The sequence below is a fragment of the Schistocerca americana genome, chromosome 11 (assembly GCF_021461395.2).
Source record: "Schistocerca americana isolate TAMUIC-IGC-003095 chromosome 11, iqSchAmer2.1, whole genome shotgun sequence".
Taxonomy (NCBI): Eukaryota; Metazoa; Arthropoda; class Insecta; order Orthoptera; family Acrididae; genus Schistocerca; species Schistocerca americana.
The window spans coordinates 117,936,523-117,957,154 of record NC_060129.1 but is presented as its reverse complement, the minus strand read 5'-3'; the positions used below and the strand labels follow the sequence as shown (position 1 = coordinate 117,957,154).

Here is a 20,632-nt window from a genome sequence, read left to right as displayed (position 1 = left end):
ACAGCATGAAACCAATGAAGCAGGTAACATGTGTGCCCGGCAACAGACAATGTGCAATGGTTTTGGGCTGCTGCATATTTGCACCCAGATAGCCTCCTAAATATTACCAACCAGCTAACAGTTCATTCCACACAAAAAGGACTCATAATGCTCCTAAATATTGGAGTCAGTCTCCAAGTTCAAATCAAGCTGATGAAGTAAGTTGATAAATCAACCTTCACGTACACAATGTACCATTTCTCACAGAGAAGTAAGTTCCCATTGCTGAAGCAGAATGTATTGCAAACATCAAAAAGAAGTCTGTAACCGCACAATCAGCAGTGCAGTCTTTGTAGGAGTTAACACTCAAAATTCAGCTGGTGAGGTATTATTGGAAGTTAAATTAAAGCAAAAGCTAACACTTACCCAAAAGGCAGGGACAGGTGGACCTAAAGTATTTATTGGTAACTCATGATAAAAATTGGATCAACTCTGCATATAATTATAAGCAAAATGGCATTTCTAAAACCAATGGCCATTTCAAAAGGGAAGTTGATAAAAATGCAGTTATGGTGTATCATGGCTCTTCCACTACATGCTGCTGTTGGTAATTGCTCACATGATGAATGATGGGAAGTGAACATAGTGAATCATAAGTCAGTTGTTGAAGCTGTTGGTAGCCAATCAGAATGTTAGTTCATAATTTCCTACGATTTGTAAATAAAGTTAGCTTGTATTTTGTTCTACTAAGTAAGACAGATACACCTGCCAGGTCAGCTGAGAGCACTAATGCGTTGCTTCCTGGACTCGGGTAGGTGCGCTGGCCCCAGATCGAGTCCGCCTGGCGGATTAACGATGAGGCCTGGAGTGCCGGCCAGCCTGGATGTGGTATCTGGTCCCCATGTCCCGCCTCAGTTACACGACTCGCAGATATTTGAAAAAACGTTTGCATTATTTCATGGCTTACACTAGACACCGACAGCTGGGGTACACTAATTTTGTCCTGAGGGGTACGGGGTGGCAAGAGGAAGGACGTCTGCCCACCCTCTGACACTAACATTGCCAAATCCATAGTAACGAGGCTGACCCCACATTGCGGTGGGACAAAGGCCCAAGGAAATGATGATGAAGTAAGGCAGATAGCGTTCAGGTCTGGAAAGAAAACCAATGTGCACCTGGTGTGTCTGCCAGGGGTCTCATCCGAGATATAGAGGCAGCACTGACTGCGGCTATTGAGCATGCAGCATGTACCGTATTTACTCGAATCTAAGCCGCACATCAGAAATGAGACTCGAAATCAAGGGAGGGGGGAGGGGGGGGGGGGGGGGGGGGGAAATCCCGAATCTAAGCCGCACCTGAAATTTGAGACTCGAAATTCAAGGGGAGAGAAAAGTTTTAGGCCGCACCTCCAAATAGAAACAAAGTTGGTCCATTGTAATACGAGACACAATTTAGGTCAAATGAATGGAGATACAGCTACAGTAGTTTGGTTCGAGTCGTAAGCTTAGCAGTTAAGCTTTTCCAGGTAGCCATTGCTATGCGTCAGGCGCTCCGTCCGTATTTATACGGGTACCCTTCCTTTTTCTCGTGCTTCGTCTGGTTTGAATTGATTGCTCATTTTTCTTTGATCTGATAAGCACTGCTTTCTTTGTTATAGGTGCTTACGTCACTCTAACCTGAAAATGCATTACTGTACTGTGTCATGCATTGTTTGTCACATTCTGATAATGAGTGTTTACGGCCTGTCGCCGCTCATGGCATGGCTTGCTTTTGTGCGCACTACCGCCGCTTACAATTAAAAAAAAAAAAAGAGAGAGAGAAATCGTCTCATTAACTAAACAATGGCAAGAGACTGCTATTTGTTGTTACTTACACTGCTGCTTTCTTTGATAATGATCAACAAGAACTAAATAATAGACTGCGTATGATAGATGTTCTGAACAAGAGTTTAGCGAAAATTTTTCTCCGTTTGAAAATCTTTGCAGACGCCTCTTTAGTATATTACATTCTGCACAGAAATTAGGGTCTTCTTAGATTTAAAAATCTAGTCAATTGCCATGCTTCATTTCTGACTATCACTATTAGGCATAAGAATAATATGGATATAAACATGACTTGATATGTATATTCTTCCGCGTTTGCTGTTGTCTCACTCTAGTTTCGTAGTTTATTAGGCAGACAGGACTTAAATGAGATAGCAGCAAACACGAAAGAATACATGGCAACATGTTTATATTCGTATTAATCTTATGGTGAAGAGAATACTGCATGTGATTCACAATTCAAAAAGTTCTTATTAGCAACCATATCTTCTCACAGGTAGGAAAAAATTCAGAACGTAGAGTTGGCCATATTGACAAACATCCTAAACAGTCTTGCCAGTCGGATTTTCGTAGTACACTGAAATGCTGCTACATTCGAAGATGAACAATACAGAATTTGTATTTACTTCGTTGGATAATGTATGAAAATGCAGTGGTGGAAACTCGGGGCGTAGAAAAAAGCTCGTCTTCCACCTTTTTTTTTTTTTAACTTATTTACTGACGCAGAGGTTTTGGCGCCAGTATTTATCGTTGTGCCTGCAAAACATGCATGTGTAGTGCTACATATATTCGACGGCAGAAGTTAGTTGTGGCGGAACCTACCAACATTTTCCAGAACTTCCGCTTACTTTGCACTCGATTCTAAGCCACAGGCAGTTCTTTGGATTACAAAAACCGGAAAAAAGTGCGGCTTCGATTCAGGTAAATACGGTAGTCGTCTGCAAGTTGTGGCCCACGTCAGCATCAACCACATCTCTCCCCAGTTCATACAGGTGGGTGGCGGAGGTGGTAAAGACTGCTGGCCTCGCACATAGGGTGCAAGCGGAGCTCGCCATATGCAGCATTGTTCCCAGAGCTGATGGGGTCCTTTAATTTGGAGCCGAGTTGAGGGCCTCAGCCAAAGGCCTCTGTGGTGGTCTTGGCTGCAGATTTCTAGACCTGCATTATCAGTTGGGGATTTGTAGCACTCCTTGAATAGATCACGGGTGCACTACACAAAGGATGCAGCTATTCGGATAGTAGAGTACTTGTGGAGTGCATGTGAGGATTTTTTAGGCTAGATGATAGTTTGAGGTACTCTGATAAACACTTGCCAGTCGATGTGCAGCAAAGGAAGTCAGACCGCGTTCAGATTAAAGACACTTTGACTGCCAAATTTTACAAGGAAACTGTCAAAATATTCATAACAAAGTTCTTGAATTTACTGCTGTCCAGGAAAGCTCTTGTGATCAAATTATTCTTGGGAGTGAGAGCTGTCTAAACCCCAAAGTGGAAAGCTCTGAGATACGTAGTGAGTCATGGAATGTGTATCAGAAAGACAAATTATAGGCTATGGGAGGGGGGAGGGTGTTCATGCGGTTGACAAAAATATTGTCCCTATTGAGTCCGAGGTGGAGTGTGACAGTGAGGTTATCTGGTCATATGTAACAGGCGTAGGTGAAACCAAGTTAATTGTTGGATGTTTTTACCAGTCACCAAATTCCACTGTGACAGTTCTAGAGCCATTCAAAGAAAGTTTACAGTCTGTAGTGCATAAATACCCAGATCATGCAGTACTAGTTGGAGGTGACTTCAACCTACAAAGTACAAACTGGGATGTCTATGGAGTCATTGCAGGGGGTAGAGATGAACAGTCGTGCGGAATACTACTGAACATGTTTTTTGAAAACTGTCTTGAGCAGGTAGCTCAGGAGCCACCACACAACGGAAATATTTTAGATCATGTAACCATAAACAGGCCAGATCTTATCGACAATGTCAGTATAGAAACAGGGATTAATGATCATGATGTAATTGTAGCAACTCTGGTCATGAAAATTAATAAATCAGTCAAGAAAGTTAGGAGAGTGTTTCTACTAGAAAAAGCAGGTAAGCACTTGTTAACATGTCACTTGGAGAGTGAATTGATGTCACTCAGTTCCAATAAGATGCACTTAGAGGCATTACTGGCAGAGTTCATGCAGATTGTAAATTGTGATCTGGAAAGTTATGTGCCTAGTAAGTGGAAAAAGGATGGGAAAGACCCATTATGGTTTAATAACAAAATTTGAAACATGTTGAGGAAACAGAGGCTGTAACAGTTGCAGTTCCAAATAGAATGCACAAATGATGACAAGCAAAGCTTAGTAGAGATTCAGGCATCTGTGAAAAATCTATGTGCAAAGCACAACTGACACTGTTATACCTTAGCAAAAGATTTGGCAGAAAACCCAAGAAAATTCTGGCCCTATGCAAAATCATTAAGTGGGTCTCAGGCTTCCAATCAGTCCCTTGTTGACCAGTCTGATGTGGCAGTTGAAGATGGCAAAACGAAAGCCAAAGTTTTAAATTTCATGTTCAAGAAATTGTTCACACAGGGGAATTATACAAACATAGTCATTTAACCATCGGACTGACTGCCATATGGACAACACAGAAATAAGCATCCCTGGTGTGGAGAAAAAACTGAAAGATTTGAAAGCAAATAACTCACCAAGTCCGGATGGAATCCCAATTTGGTTTTACAAATGTACTCTACTGCATCAGCCCCTTACCTAGCTTGTATTTATCGCAAGTCTCTTGCCCAGCACAAAATCCCAAGCAACTAGGAAAAAGTGCAGGTGCCTCCTGTATATACGAAGGGTAAAAGAATGGATCCACAAAATTACAGATCAATATCCCTAACTACGGTTTGCTGCAGAATCCTTAGCCATATTCTCAGTTTGAATATAATAAATTTTCTTGAGATTGAGAAGCTTATGCCAACAAATCAACATGGTTTTAGAAAGCATCACTTGTACAAAACGCAGCTTGCCCTTTTCTCACATGATGTACTGTGAACTATGGATGATGGTTAACATACAGATTCCATATTTCTACATTTCCAGAAAGCATTCGACACAGTGCCCCATTGCAGGCTGTCAACGAAAGTATGAGCATATGGAATTAGTTTACAGATATGTGAGTGGCTCAAAGACTTCTTTAGTAATAAAATCCAGTATGTTGTCCTTGATAGTGAGTGTTCATCAGTAACCAGGGTGTCATCAGGAGTGCCCCAGGAAAGTGTGAGAGAATCACCATTGTTTTCTATACACATACATCATTTGGTGGACAAGACTCTGTGGTTGTTTGCTGATGACACTGTGGTGTATGGTAAGGTGTTGAAGTTGAGTGACTGTAGGAAGATATAAGACGAATTAGACAAAATTTCTAGTTGGTGTGATGAATGGCAGCTAGCACTAAATGTGGAAAAATTCTAGTTAATGTGGATGAGTAGGAAGAACAAACCTGTAATGTTCAAATAGAACATTAGAAGTAGTGTACTGGTTAACACAGCCGTGTTGTTTTTGTGGTCTTTAGTCCAAAAACCGGTTTGATGCAGCTATCCATGCTACTCTATCCTGTGCAAGCTTCTCCATCTCCAAGTAACTACTGCAACCTACATCCTTCTGAATCCGCTTGCTGTATTCATCTCTTGGTCTCCCTCTATGATTTTTACCCTCCATGATGCCCTCCAATACTAAACTGGTGATCCCTGATGACTCAGAAAATGTCCTACCAACCGATCCTTTCTACAAGTCAAGTTGTGTCAGAAATTCCTCTTCTCCCCAGTTCTGTTCAATACCTTCTCATTAGTTATGTAATCTATTCATCTAATCTTCAGCATTCTTCTGTAGCACCACATTTCGAAAGCTTCTATTCTCTTCTTATTTAAACTATTTATCGTCCATGTTTCACTTCCATACATAGCTACACTCCATACAAATACTTTCAGAAAAAACTTCCCGACACTTAAATCTATACTCGATGTTAACAAATTTCTCTTCTTCAGAAACGCTTTCCTTGCCATTCACAGTCTACATTTTATGTCTTCTCTACTTCGACCATCATCAGTTATTTTGCTCCCCAAATGGCAAAACTCATCTACTACTTTAAGTTCAAACGGCTCTGAGCACTATGGGACTTAACACCGGAGGTCATCAGTCCCACTTTAAGTGTTTCATTTCTTAATCTAATTCCAGTCAACACTGTCAAAAGTCTACAAGCGTTTGAAATGTAGGTTTGCCTTTAATTAATCTATCTTCTAAGATAGTTCGTAGGTTCAGTATTGCCTCACATGTTCCATCATTCCTACGGAATCCAAACTGATCTTCCACCGAGGTCGGCTTCTACTAGTTTTTTCATTCATCTGTAAAGGGTAATTTTCATATCTGTCAACACCTGCTTTCTTTGGGATTGGAATTATTACATTCTTCTTGAAGTCCAAGAGTTTTTCACCTGTCTCATACACCATGCTCAACAGATGATAAGAGTTTTGTCAGGGTTGGCTCTCCCAAGGCTATCAGCAATTTTAATGGAATGTTGTCTACTCCCGGGGCCTTGTTTCGACTTGGGTCTTTCAATGCTCTGTCAAACTCTTCACGCAGTATCATATCTCCCATTTCATCTTCATCTACATCCTCTTCCATTTCCATAATATTGTCCTCAAGTACATTGCCCTTGTACAGACCCTCTATATACTCCTTCCACCTTTCTGCTTTCCCTTGTTTGCTTAGAACTGGGTTTCCATCTGAGCTCTTGATGTTCATACAAGTGGTTCTCTTATCTCCAACGGTCTCTTTAATTTTCCTGTAGGCAGTATCTATCTTACCCCTAGTGAGATAAGTCTCTACACCCTTAAATTTGTCCTCTAGCCATCCCTGCTTAGCCATTTTGCACTTCCTGACGATCTCATTTCTGAGACGTTTGTATTCCTTTTTGCCTACATCATTTACTGCATTTTTATATCTTCTCCTCTCATCAGTTAAATTCAACATTTCTTCTGTTACCCCAAGGATATCTACTAGCCCTTGTCATTGCCTATTTGATCCTCTGCTGCCTTCACTATTTCATCTCTCAAAGCTGTCCATCTTTCTTCTACTGTATTTCTTTGCCGGTTCTTGTCAGTCATTCCCTAATGCTCCCTCTAAAACTGTCTACAGTGTCTGGTTCTTTCAGTTTATCCAGGACCTATCTCCTTAAATTCCCACCTTTTTGCAGTTTCTTCAGCTTTAACCTACAGTTCATAAGGCCGGTATTACACTATCAAATTTCTTTGTCGAATCTCTTTGTCCAATATCTTTGTTAAAGATATTTGATAGTGTAATAGGGACTTTGTCAAATGTCGTCCAATATTTGATCAAATCTAGGGCCTCGCTGTATATTTGATCAAAGAAACCGCTTGTCTTCTGTTCATTGCAATGTGACATGTTACCACATGGAGCGCTAACATCGCTGCAGCGTTCTGTCGTCTGTAGTGTTTTTATAACCATTGCCGGTAAATACAATCGGTGTGTGCCATCAACTACAAAATTGATAGAGATGTCTGAAGCTGATGAGGCGCTTTACAACGTGAGGCACCCTGAGTACAAAAATAGATTAAGAAGATTGGAGACCTAACCTGACCTAACCTAACATTACGCTCTCCTGTAGCAAGGAGTCGCAGTGTTACAGTGAGCCTGTGTTCTGCAGATCTAGCAGTTCTTAAGTGAATATTGTGCTTTGTGATATGAGGATACACTTCATTGAGCACATACAGAAATGTATGCTCATCCATTCTTAAGTAATTGATGTACGACTTGACGTCTTCCACTGTAAGCTCACGTAACAAGTTTTGTTGAATGCTTTTATCGTGTCGTCGTAAAACCCACAGCTTCACCCAGATTAGATAAGTTTTTCGTTCCATAGATCCGTGCTGAGGAGATCCTTATGGATGTGGAACATGTCAATTTTTTTAAAGCTGAAATAACAATACTAATAGTATGAATAAATACAATACATCATTTGTTTCTATAAAAATTTCGCCAATGGAGTAGAAGGAGTTGGCCAGTAGTAAGTCTTTCAGGCTCCTTTTAAACTGATCTTTATTTGTAACTAAATTTTTTATGTTTGCTGGCAAATTATTGGAATGAGTGTTCCTGAGTAGTGGACCCCTTTTTGAACTAAAGTAAGTGCTTTTAAGTCCTTGTGCAGATCATTTTTGTTCCTGGTATTGTATGTATTAACTGAGTTGTTTGTTGAAAAAAGAGATATATTATTTACGACAAATTTCATTAAGAAGTAAATATACTGAGAGGCAGTAGTTAGTATACCCAGTTCTTTGAAGAGGTTTCTGCAGGAGGTCCGTGAATTTACTCCACAAATAATAAGCATTACACGCTTTTAGACCTTGAAAACTTTCGTTTGACTTCAAGATTTACCCCCAAAATATTATCCCATATGACATTATGGAATGAAAGTATGCAAGCTTTTTCATTTTTATGTTGCCTATGTCTGCTAACACTCGAATTGCAAATACAGATTAGTTAAGGCGTTTCTGTAGTTCTGTGGTGTGCTCCTCCCAACTGAATTTATTATCAAGTTGTAATCCCAGGACTTTTAAGACTGTCAACCTCGTATGTATGGTTCCATTTTTTCCCCCCACTTCTTTTCTCGCATGTGCACACAATGCAATCTGAGTACATAGAACTGCTGTGGTTAAATAACAAGTTGTTGTCAGCCATCTTGAACTTTGACGAAAAATTTGATGACAGTGTAATACCCCTTCTAGCGCTACGTCAAAGATCTTTGTCAAATATATTGGACGGAATATTGGATCACATCTTTGAGAAAGAAATTTGATAGTGTAATACTGGCCTAATCAATAGATTGTGGTCAGAGTCCACATCTGCCCCTGGAAATGTCTTACATTTTAAAACCTTGTTCCTAAATCTCTGTCTTATCATTATATAATCTATCTGAAACCTTACAGTGTCTCCAAGCCTCTTCCAAGTACACTACCTTCTCTCATGATTTTTAAACCAAGTGTTAGCTATGATTAAGTTATTCTCTGTGCAAAATTCTACCAGACAGCTTCCTCTTTTATTCCTTACCCCCATTCCATATTTACCTACTACTTTTCCTTCTCTTCCTTTTACTACTATCGAATTCCAGTACCCCATGGCTATTAAATTTTCGTCTCCCTTCACTACCTGAATAATTTCTTTTATCTCATCATACATTTCTTCAATCTCTTCATCATCTGCGGAGCTAGCTGGCATATAAACTAGTATTACTGTTGTAGCTGCAGGCGTTGTGTCTATCTTGGCAACAATAATGCATTCACTATGCTGTTCCTAGTAGGTTACCCGCGCTCCTAGCTTTTATTCATTATTAAACCTACTCCTGCATTACCCCTATCTGATTTTGTATTTATAACCCTGTATTCACCTGACCAGAAGTCTTGTTCCTCCTGCCACCGAACTTCACTAATTCCCATTATATCTAACTTTAACCTATCCATTTCCCTCTTTTTTTTTTCTCTAACCTAACTAACCGATTAAGGGATCGGACATTCCAAGCTCCAATCCATAGAACGCCAGTTTTCTTTCTCCTGATAACGACATCCTCTCGAGTAGTCCCCGCCCGGAGATCCGAATGGGGGGCTGTTTTACCGCCGGAATATTTTACCCAAGAGGACGCCATCATCATGTAATCATACAGTAAAGCTGCATGCCCTCGGGAAAAATTACGGCTGTAGTTTCCCCTCGCATTCAGCCGTTCGCAGTACCAGCACAGCAAGGCCATTTTTGTTAATGTTACAAGGCCATATCAGACAATTATCCAGACTGTTGCCCCTGCAACTACTGAAAAGGCTGCTGCCCCTCTTCAGGAACCACACGTTTGTATGGCCTCCCAACAGACATCCCTACATTGTGGTTGCACCTACTGTACGGCTATCTGTATTGCTGAGGTACGCACAGAAGGTGGTGATCAACTTCGTTTGGTTTATTGGGAGAATTTTAGAGAAGTGTAGTTCATCTGTAAAGGAAACTGTGTACAGGACACTGATGGGACGCATTCTTGAATACCACTCCAGTGTTTGGAATCCATACCAGACTTGAATGAAGGAGGACAGTGAAACAATTCAGAGGCGAGCTGCTAGATTTGTTACAGTTAGGTTTGATCAACATGTAAATGCTTCAGGAACTCAAATGGGAATCTCTGGAGGGAAGACTATGTTCTTTTCCAGAAACACTATTGAGAAAATTTATAGTACCAGCATTTGAAGCTGACTGCCAAATGAGTCAACTGCCACCAACATATATTGCGCCTAAGGTACACAAAGATAAGATACAAGAAATTAGGGCTCATACATAGGCATATAGATAGTCTTTTTTCCTCACTCTATTTGCGAGTGGAACAGGAAAGGAAATGACTAGTAGTTGTACAAGGTACCCTCTGTCACACACCATATGGTAGCTTGCAGAATATCAATGTGGATGTAGCTGTAGAAGAAATTAAGTACACAATCAAAATTTTTGGTAGAATCGGAAATAAGTGATACAAGTAGGTCACTGTAATGACAAACATACAGGTTGGGCTACATTACACATTAATCTATAATGGCAATCGTATTTTCATGTTGAGATTCGTTGGCCTCATCAACTCACATTGGAACTGTCACATTCCAACCTAGCCTCAGGCTACACTAGAAGTCAGTATGTCAGCACATCAAGTTTTCTTCCCACTCGCCATATCGAAAATACACCAGTTCACAATTTACGCTGAAAAAAATCATTGGCGTCAGCGATTCTGATAGGTTATTTTATACTATAAGCTAATTAGTTATGGTCGACAGACAAACTGCCAACAGCAGGATGTGGTGGAAGAGCCTGGAACACCATAAGTGGACTTCGGCCAGGAAGTTCGTTACGATATAATATTATTCTAATACTGAAAGCTGGTATTAGAATGGAAAAATGTTTTTCGCTTCACTCTCCAAATTCTTACGGACCACAACTGTAGGTTCATTTTCACTGACACTCTTACATTTCCAATCTGTATGTGTTTCTCATAATAAATTGAGGGTGTGAGTTGTGACTGATAACACACCAAGTGAAGCAAGTTACAAGCGTTTTACTCAGTAAAGTTACCTCTTCGAATCATTTTCAATGCTGCAGGTTTCAAAAAGAGAGAATATTACAGTTAAATGTACTGTTCTCAGACCGAGTGAAACATGTCACAAGCACATTGTTGTTGTTGTTGTTGTGGTCTTCAGTCCTGAGACTGGTTTGATGCAGCTCTCCATGCTACCCTATCCTGTGCAAGCTTCTTCATCTCCCAGTACCTTCTGCAACCTATATCCTTCTGAATCTGCTTAATGTATTCATCTCTTGGTCTCCCTCTACGATTTTTACCCTCCACGCTGCCCTCCAATACTAAATTGGTGATCCCTTGATGCCTCAGAACATGTCCTACCAACCGATCCCTTCTTCTGGTCAAGTTGTGCCACAAACTTCTGTTCTCCCCAATCCTATTCAATACTTCCTCATTAGTTATGTGATCTACCCATCTAATCTTCAGCATTCTTCTGTAGCACCACATTTCGAAAGCTCCTATTCTCTTCTCGTCCAAACTATTTATCATCCATGTTTCACTTCCATACATGGCTACACTCCATACAAATACTTTCAGAAATGACTTCCTGACGCTTAAACCTACACTCAATGTTAACAAATTTCTCTTCTTCAGAAACGCTTTCCTTGCTATTGCCAGTCTACATTCAGACGCGACAGTATAAAAAAAATCATTGAAATGAAGGATATCATGTTTGGCTTATTCAGCAACAGCGTAGCCCAGTCGTTTCTTGGCCACAGTCTGTCGTTGGCCATTCATGCAGGCAGCTTGTTGGTTGTCATGCCTACATAGAATGCAGCACAGTGGTTGCTGCTTAGCTTGTAGATCACATGTCTGGTTTTACAGGTAGCCCTACCTTTAATGGGATAGTTGATGTTTGTGACCGGACTGGAGTAGGTGGTGATGGGAGCATGTATGGGACAAGTGTTGCATCTATGTCTATGGAAGGTGTACGAGCCATGAGGTAAGGGATTGGGAGCAGGGGTTGTGTAAGGATGGCGAAATACCACTGTGGGAGGGGTGGGAAGAATAGTGGGCAGGACATTTCTCATTTCAGGGCACGATGAGAGATAATCGAACCCCTGGCAGAGAATGTAATTCAGTTGCTCCAGTCCTGAGTGGTACTGAGTTACGAGGGGAATGCTCCTCTGTGGCCGGACGGTGGGACTTTGGGAGGTGGTGGGAGTCTGGAAAGATAAGGCATGGGGGATTTGTTTTTGTACGAGGTTGGGAGGATTATTACAGTCAGTGAAGGCTTCAGTGAGACCCTCCGTGTATAAGGGGAGTTCAAAAAGAAATGAGCCGGAGGTATAATTACAGAAACCAATACCTGTATGTTAGAAGTATTGACCCTGGCTGTTGAGACACTTGTCCCAATGTGACACAATGTGGTGAATGGCTGTCTCATAAATTTCCCGGGGCTGCAATGTTAACCAGTTTCGCACGTACAGCTGGACGTCAATATCCGAGGTGAATCGTTTGCCCCCTCAGAGCCTTTTTAATAGGACCAAAAATGGTGTAATCACAGGGAGAAAGGTCTGGACTGTATGGAGAGTAGTCAAGGGCCTCCTATTAGAATTTCTGCAGGAGTGCTGCGATTGTGTTGGCCATATGAGGCTTTGCATTGTCATGGAGCAGAGTGACCCCATGCGTGAGACTGCCTGGTCGTTTTGATTTGATCGCTTGGTGAAGGGTGGTCAAGGTTTGCGAGTAACGCTAGTCATTCACTGTTGTCCCGTGCTGCAGGAAGGGAATCAGAAGGGGGCCATCTTGGTCAAAGAAGAATGTCAACATAGCTTTTCCTGCATTCGTGTGGACAGCGATGTCCAGCTGTACGTGGTGAACTGGTTAACATTGCAGCCCCGGGGAATTTACGAGACAGCCATTCACCGCCTTGTGTCACAGTGGAACAAGTGTCTCAACAGCCAGAGTCAATGCTTCTAAAATAAAGGTACTGGTTTCTGTAATTATGCCTCCGGCTCATTTCTTCTTGAGTGCCCCTTACATTTTGAGAGATGCAACGACCGTGGGTGACTAGGCTTGTACAGAAGGGACTTCTCGGTATGGAATGGATGGCAGCTGTCGAAGTGCAGGTATTGCTGGTGGTTAGTAGGTTTGATATGGACAGAGGTACTGATGTAGCCATCTTTGAGGTGGAGGTCGACATCTAGGAAGGCGGCTTGTTGGGTTGAGTAGGACCAGGTGAAGCAAATGTGGGAGAAGTTGTTGAGGTCCTGTAGGAATGTGGATAAGGTGTCCTCACCTTCGATCCAGATAGCAAAAATGTCATTAATGAATCTGAACCAGGTGAGGGATTTAGGATTCTGGGTTTTTAGGAAGGATTCCATTATGCGCTAGTGCTGTTGCTTGGAGTGTAGTTTCAGTTGCCTGAGACTGCAGTTGTGTGTGCAAAGTGCTTTCCTTTTCATAATATTGTTACATTACATCCTGTATTTTCCATTGTTTGATTTTAACAGCAGAAACGTTTGATCAGGAAAGCTCAGTGACTTCAGCTTATTCCCTGATTTCATGGTTAAAAATACATTTTTTTCCATGTGAAAATACGCTTTCTCCATGTTTAAGTGACAGTAAACTTTTCCTTGTAACTGTAAAACTTATCAGTCCTTTGAATGGTTAAGGTTTTATACACCAGCGTAAAGCAACCAGGCACTGTAGAAAACAAACACACCCCCCCCCCCCTCTCCCCCGTACTCCTCCCTGAAGGAAAAAAAAAAAAAAAAAAAAAAATCCGTTTTAGAAAGATCTCTTCGATGTGCAGCAACATGTATGCTGCATATTTGTGTATTATGAAAGTATATATTGGAGTTCCATCAAACACAGCACATTAGCTTCCGAAACCTTGAAATTGAGATTGCAATGCTGTCTTACAAGCCAGTCATAGCGCATGTCACATGACCTCGCCAGACGGTGATTGCAGATTTTCAGAGCATAGGACACGTGATGCATTCGGCCAATAGCAACATCACTGTTACGAAGCGCGAACACACAAATAGGAAAAGTTAATGGTTTACAAATGCTAACAAGGAGATAGAGGGGCTGGCCAGTACTTATCTCAGCTCAGTACAGCCAATAGATACACAAAACAGAACAGAAAATTTACATTTCCTAGCTTTCGGAACTTTGTTTCTTCGTCAGGGAGGAGAGAGGGGGAAAAAGGGGAAGAAGGGAAATTGGATTCAGTTACTCACAACCCAGGCTATGAAGCAACAAGGGAAAGGTAAACAGGGAGAATAGCAAAGATGGAGGCATGGGTGTCAGAGGGAAGCCAAAGATATTCTACTGTAAGTACTGTGCCAGCTTCAAACCAAAGAGGATGCATATGCATACAGAAGTAAAGAGGTATATAGTATAAAGATAAACACAACTATGTAGGATGAAAAGATGCGTGAATGGCTAAAGAGGAGAGGGAAAGAGGAGAAGACTGAACAGTAAATGGGAGTGAGGATGGTTAACGTAGGTTCAGTCCAGGGAGATGGCGGGATGAAAGGATGTGTTGGAGTGCAAGTTCCCATCTCCACAGTTCCGAGGGACTGGTGTCGGGTGGGAGAAGCCAAATGGCACGTACAGTGTAGCAGGTTCCTAGGTCCCTAGAATAATGCTGGAGGGCATGCTCTGCTACTGGGTATTGGACATCTCCTAGGCGGACAGTTCATCTGTGCCCGTTCATGCGATAACCAGTTTAGTTGTCGTCATACAATGTAAAAGGTTGTGCAGAGCAGGCACGTCAGCTGATAAATGACGTGTTGTTTCACATGTGGCCCTGCCTTGAATTGTGTATGTTTTACCAGTAGCAGGGCTGGAGTAGGTGGTTGACTATAACCACAGTCAAATGCCACATATCACCAGTCCCAATTCAGTTCTAAACCTCTCATCCAGATCCCTCTCTCCTCCAGAGACATCTGTTCAATCCCCACGCCTAAATTAAACCACACTGCCTGGTTAAAGATCTCCTCTCATTCACCTGGAACCTCGACTGGGAATATCACTTCACCACCCAAACACAGCCCCCAAATACTAGACCCTGTGTTGAACCCTGTCTAGAACAGTTCCCACCGCCTTCTCAAAGGGATCCTCCTCCCCTCCCCCTTGCAGACATTTCAGGAATTCTTCACATCCAGTGTTGCCTCCCAGTCCTTCTTGAAGAACATCCTGCCCATTGGCAACTGTTGAAATGAACCTAATGTGAACAGTTGTGATGTCACACTCATCGGAAACAGTTTGTTGTTATGAAGAATTGCTTAGTCTTTGTCCTAAAGCCTTTGACCCATTCTGATGTTGGCAGACGCTTGTGTGTGCACTGTGTTTTGCTGTTGTAAATGGCTCATTTTCTTACCAACTCAAGTTTTATTTTGGTTTTTTCCTCTTGTTAAAGTTCCATTTTGATTTTTTTTTGCCTCGTTTATGTTTTATGGCCGCAGTATTTTTCTGCCGTGTGGCAGGATACAGTAAAATTCTTTGTCAGAGTATCAGTTCTTACCAGTCAACATCACAAAAATTTTAATGAAAACTAAAACAATGAATAATTCCCAGAATTCTAAAAGATTGCCATGTTTTTCCCGTTTTTCTCTAGGATGAAAAAATTCCCGCATTTTTCCCAGTTGTCCTTGGGCGCATACACCCTGTTAACACAATGGAACATGTTCGGGATGAGTTAGAATGTCAATTTCATTTCTAACCCCAGCATTCAACATCAATACCTTTCCTGGTTTTGGCTCTCGAGGAAGAATGGGCGGTCATTCCTCAACAGACATTCAGACACTGCATTGAATGTCTCCCCACAAAGTTCAAACTGTCACAGAGGTGAAAGGTGGACATACTCCATATTAATGTCCACTAATAGGTGTCCGATACTTTTGATCAGATATGGTTAATCAGAAAGGAAAAATACCTTGACAATTTCTCAAGAAGAGTGTAATCTCCAGTAAGAATGAAACAGCTTTTTTTTCAATAAATTGTTTCCCATTTGTTCAGATTATCTTCGCAATTGTTGAACTACACTCGGTACAAAATTCTACATGACACCTTACCCTTTAACTTCTTTTTGCCTAGTCCATGTTCTGCTATAATCACCTCTCTTCCTTCTCCTGTTATAGAGTTCCAGTACCATTAATGATAAAAAATTTTCTCTCTTATCATATTGAAAAATTCCTTTTATCACATCATACAGTTTTACAATCACTTCGTCACTTGTGGAGCTAGTAGGTATCTATACTTCTACCACGATGCGTTGCAGATTTGTATCTATCTTGTCTATAATAATGCATGCACTACACTTCTCATAATAGTTGACCAACTTTTCAATATTCTTGGTTATTATTAGACATACTCCTTTGTTACCTATATTAGATTTTGTGTTGACAACCCGGTGTTCACCTGACCAAAAGGCCTGTTCTTTCTGCCACTGCAAAGTAATCTTCATGTGGCAACTACAGTCCATTAAAAAAAAAAAAAAAATCAGGCCAGTGTTAGCCTACAGTTAAAGCTATAAATTCATTGAACATTAAATTTAAACCCCATCCACCCACGACTTGTATTCTGAACACACATCACAATTACTCATTTCTTCGAGGAATGTTACGCAATGATCAACAAAAATTGCTGAAGACACTTAGTATAACAATACAAATTTTCTTTACCCAGGGCAGCTTGTGCAACAGATAGCAAACAGAGAATCAGCTCCTAGAAAAGTAACACACACCTTTGAAAAGATAAAAATCATAGGAACTAATCTAGTTGAGGACAGAGGGGATATAGTCTACCACATGGAAGGGTCAGACACAAATGGGATGAGTTTCACACTGTTCTATTGTGACATTTTAACTACTGCTGCTCCATTAGAGAGATGCAGATAGGGCCAACACACTCAGAGTGGAAGAAATAAAAATTAAACATCCAAATGAAACTTACTAAACTTCAAGGCAGAGACCTAGATGTCCTGCAAAAATGAACAAAACTGCAAACAAAAATATAACACAGTTTTTTGAAAAAAGTCAACTTTATGGTAGAGCTTTCAAAGCTTTGAAAACAGATCTGCAGTAATGCAATATCACACTCCACTAATGTAGGCAAAGCCTCCTGAAAACTAGTCAAGAAACACTTCCAAAACTAGAAACAGCAAACCATTAACATTATAGAGAATAGTAATATCATAAAAGATCTAAAATCACTGTATAACCTTTTGAATAAACATTACATATCACCGACAGGAAATGCAACACATACTATAGTCACGCACCATGGCATGTTGAGTGAACGTATAGACCAATGCATCATGGCAACAGACATTTTCTTATATCTTTCCAAAGCCTCTGACTCAGTCAACCTTGGCATGCTTGCTTATAAGAAAATTGAAAGCATAAAACACCAAAGATTCACCCATGCTGTTACTGTCCAAACACTTAACAAATTGCAAGCAGTACACCAAACTTGCATACTAAACAGATAATAAAGTCAATAGAATTCGAGCCTCCTAGAGATTCAGGGGTGTTGCAGGGGTCAATTCTTGATCCTTTCCTATTGTTGGTTTTTGTCAATAGTGTGATAGAATCCTCCACCATCTAGTAAACTATGTGTATGATTCCTCCCTTTTATGTTATAAGAAAAAAGTTTGAGGCTTTACAGTCAGTTGCTACTAAGCACGCAATGGAAGTAACCATGTATTTTCTACACCAAGGCCTAACCTCTTGACATCAATAAATCCCAGCTGCAAACATTTAAAACAACCAGCTTGAATCAGATAGAAGTAAACAATATACCTGGTATATCAGCAGCAGAGACAGATAATATTAAATTTCTTGGTGCACACCTGGACAAAAATATTCATAGGGTAAACCTCATTAATTCTGTATATGAGGAAAATCAGCAGTGGCTTTTATCTGATAAGCCAGATGGCAAAAACAGTTCCATGCCAAACTTTTAAAATTGTGTGCTATAAAACAATTTATCAATTTCTTAATTATTGTGTTAAAATGTGGAACTGCGTGGCAGGCCTACACCTGAACAGAATGCTGGTAGCACAGAAAAGAGCAGTTTGGTTAATGCATCAATTAATGTCCAGGGAGCCTTGCTGGTGAAAGTTACGTATTGGACTATGGTGCAGATTAGGATTTGCCACAGGTCAGTTTGTTACCACAACCAGATTTTCTGCTTTCACATTCATTGGCTTCGCCAATTCACGATCTCATTGTCACCTTCCAACCTAACCTGGACCTTGGGCTGCACTACAGATCAGTCTGTCGCTACAACCAAGATATCAAGGGTGGTCCAATATGTTACTTTAGCTGCCTTGCCATTAATCGGAACAAACTAAACAAGTGCAGTAATACACATAATTATGATGCCAGAGTTAAGTGCACTTATGGTGACGGTGGCTCTTCCGCTCCGTGCTGCTGTTGGCAATTTGCTTCCTTTGCTTGTAACCAACTGGACGATAGTAAACAGTAGCCAATGAGAATCACTTAATCTAATGATATGTTTCAGCAGAAGATGCAAATTCATTACTTTTGTTTTCAACATGGATCGCATGTGGGATGATTATTAATCTGGCTATCATGAAGATGGTTACTGGTTTTCATATGTATTTCTTGTATTGTATGTTTCTCAGAATATGACAGGATTTCTTGGGATATTGTTTCATATTGCAACATAATAGTTTTGTTGAGAGTTGGTGAAGCCAACAAATGGGACTGGCGGTAACCTGGCTGTGATGACTGACTGAGCTGCAGCGTAACCTAATGATCATTTTAAAAACTTTGAGGGATATTTTTGAAATGCCAGATTTCCAAGGTTGTGGTATTGCAGGAACCTAAAAGTACAGTTCATATTTTATGAAATATTATGCTTGATACGACAACATTCTGCACAATACATTATGACAACATGTAATTTGATACATCATGATGACGTTTGTCAAACACTATTTTGACACTGGTTCTGTCTTCCTGTCTAATCATCCAACTCATTATTTGTCATGTTCACTTCCCATCTTTCACCACAAATACAGTCACCAACAGCAACACAAAACAGAAAACCCATTGAAACTGCACTTTTATCCGAAGCCACAAGTAAAGAGAACTACTACAGGCTGACGGCAAAATTAAAAATAGTTGACAATTGGCCTTATATTAATGGACCGTTGTGGTTCAACAAGCTACCACATGCTATTAAAACTTTTGTAGCACAGCTGTTCCAGAAATTGGAATCTTTCTAGAAATAAGTGTTTGTATTCACTCAGTGTATTCTAAGCTACAGGACTTCTGTTGTAACACGTAATATACAGTATTAAGAATATTAAGATGAATATATGCATCACTAGTTTATGTAATTGTTACTGATATTTATTTATGATTCAGTCTAAGTATGTCTGCAAAAGTCATTAGCTTGAAGTCTACATGAAAAACATGTAAACAAATAAAGATAAAAAGCTTACTGGAATTTTTATTACTCTGCACTACTCATACTTCTAAACATGGCTAAAATCTCATTTGCTTACTGCACTTACAGATTAACAAAGTAATAGCAAGAAACACAAGACAGTTACTTACCATCGACTCTGGCACAGTAGATGTCTCACATGGCCCCTCTTTTTTGATCCAGATAGTTGAGTAGTCCATTATTGCAAATCCAAGACACTGATAAATAAGGAATCAAAAACAATCATGTCCAAATTATATTCTTGCTGTGAGGTACAGTTCATAAGCAGCACTTCCAAAAGGATATCATCAGCAAAAACTCCCATATTCTAGCTAAGTCTCGATATTTTATAGTTGAACTGTATGTGACAAATCAACGGAAGCATCCGATTCCACCCGTCTGCTTAGACCCATGAAGTAACAGTGTGGCGTGTGACGTCATTATGGTGCACAGCCTTTGAGTTGATTGTGTTTGTGGATGTAGTGTTACTGTACTTGTTGGTGCCCTCTGGAGGTGGATGTGCACGTGGTGAGTTTCAGTTTTGGTTGTCACCAAGCTAATGTTGTTTTGTGTTTAGGCTGTTGGTGCGGTAATATGGACTGTGGAAGTGTTTTCAGTGAGTGATTAAGGTTCTTTTTTGTTTATGTGTTTGGGTGTTTGTTAGGTCTGATTGCTTAGGTGTTTGTAGTGCAGACATAAGTCTAATTTATTTATTTAATTTTACTGCAGTTTCATTGTTCTTGAATATTTGGGTGTTTGGTTCCACTTTTCTGAGTTGTAAGTGTTGGTCTTTTGGCATCAGCTGCTACTGCTGAGCTATACATGTCAAGTGAAATGTCCGATTCCTGTGATTTTTATTGCTGTAGTGGAATGCTATAATTTGTTTTGGGATGGTGTGGTGTTTTTTTTATTGTTGTATATTTAGCTTGCCCCTGCCCTACACCCTCAATTTTCCGCAGCTGTCCCATTAGTTTTATTTTGTTTTTGGAATGAGACGTTATTGTGTCATTTTTATTTTTGTTCGCATGTGTCTGTAGTGGCATCATTGTCGTCATTCTGTACATGCTGGAAGTACCCATTTTTGCCCTATGGATAATGTCATGGGTCAAAGCAGATGGGTGGAATTGGACGCTTTTGTAATGCTCACATGACTGTACGATATAGCTGCCATACTGATTAATGTAATGACTAATCAAACATGACAGATTGTATCGTATTCTTCAATACAAGCACAGGAAAAAAGGGTGTGTGCTGGTAATGAA

The 20,632-nt window shown here is 40.5% G+C and overlaps 1 long non-coding RNA gene across 2 annotated transcripts in view; it reads right to left on the bottom strand.

Annotated features, from left to right (window-relative positions):
- LOC124553924 overlaps positions 1–19,786 on the bottom strand; it is a 62,488-nt gene extending 42,702 nt beyond the window's left edge. For both annotated transcript variants that reach the window (XR_006968168.1, XR_006968169.1), the window contains exon 1: positions 19,502–19,786. This is a non-coding gene — a long non-coding RNA (uncharacterized LOC124553924). The remainder of the gene's footprint in view (positions 1–19,501) is intronic.
- Between the last annotated feature and the right edge of the window lie 846 nt (positions 19,787–20,632).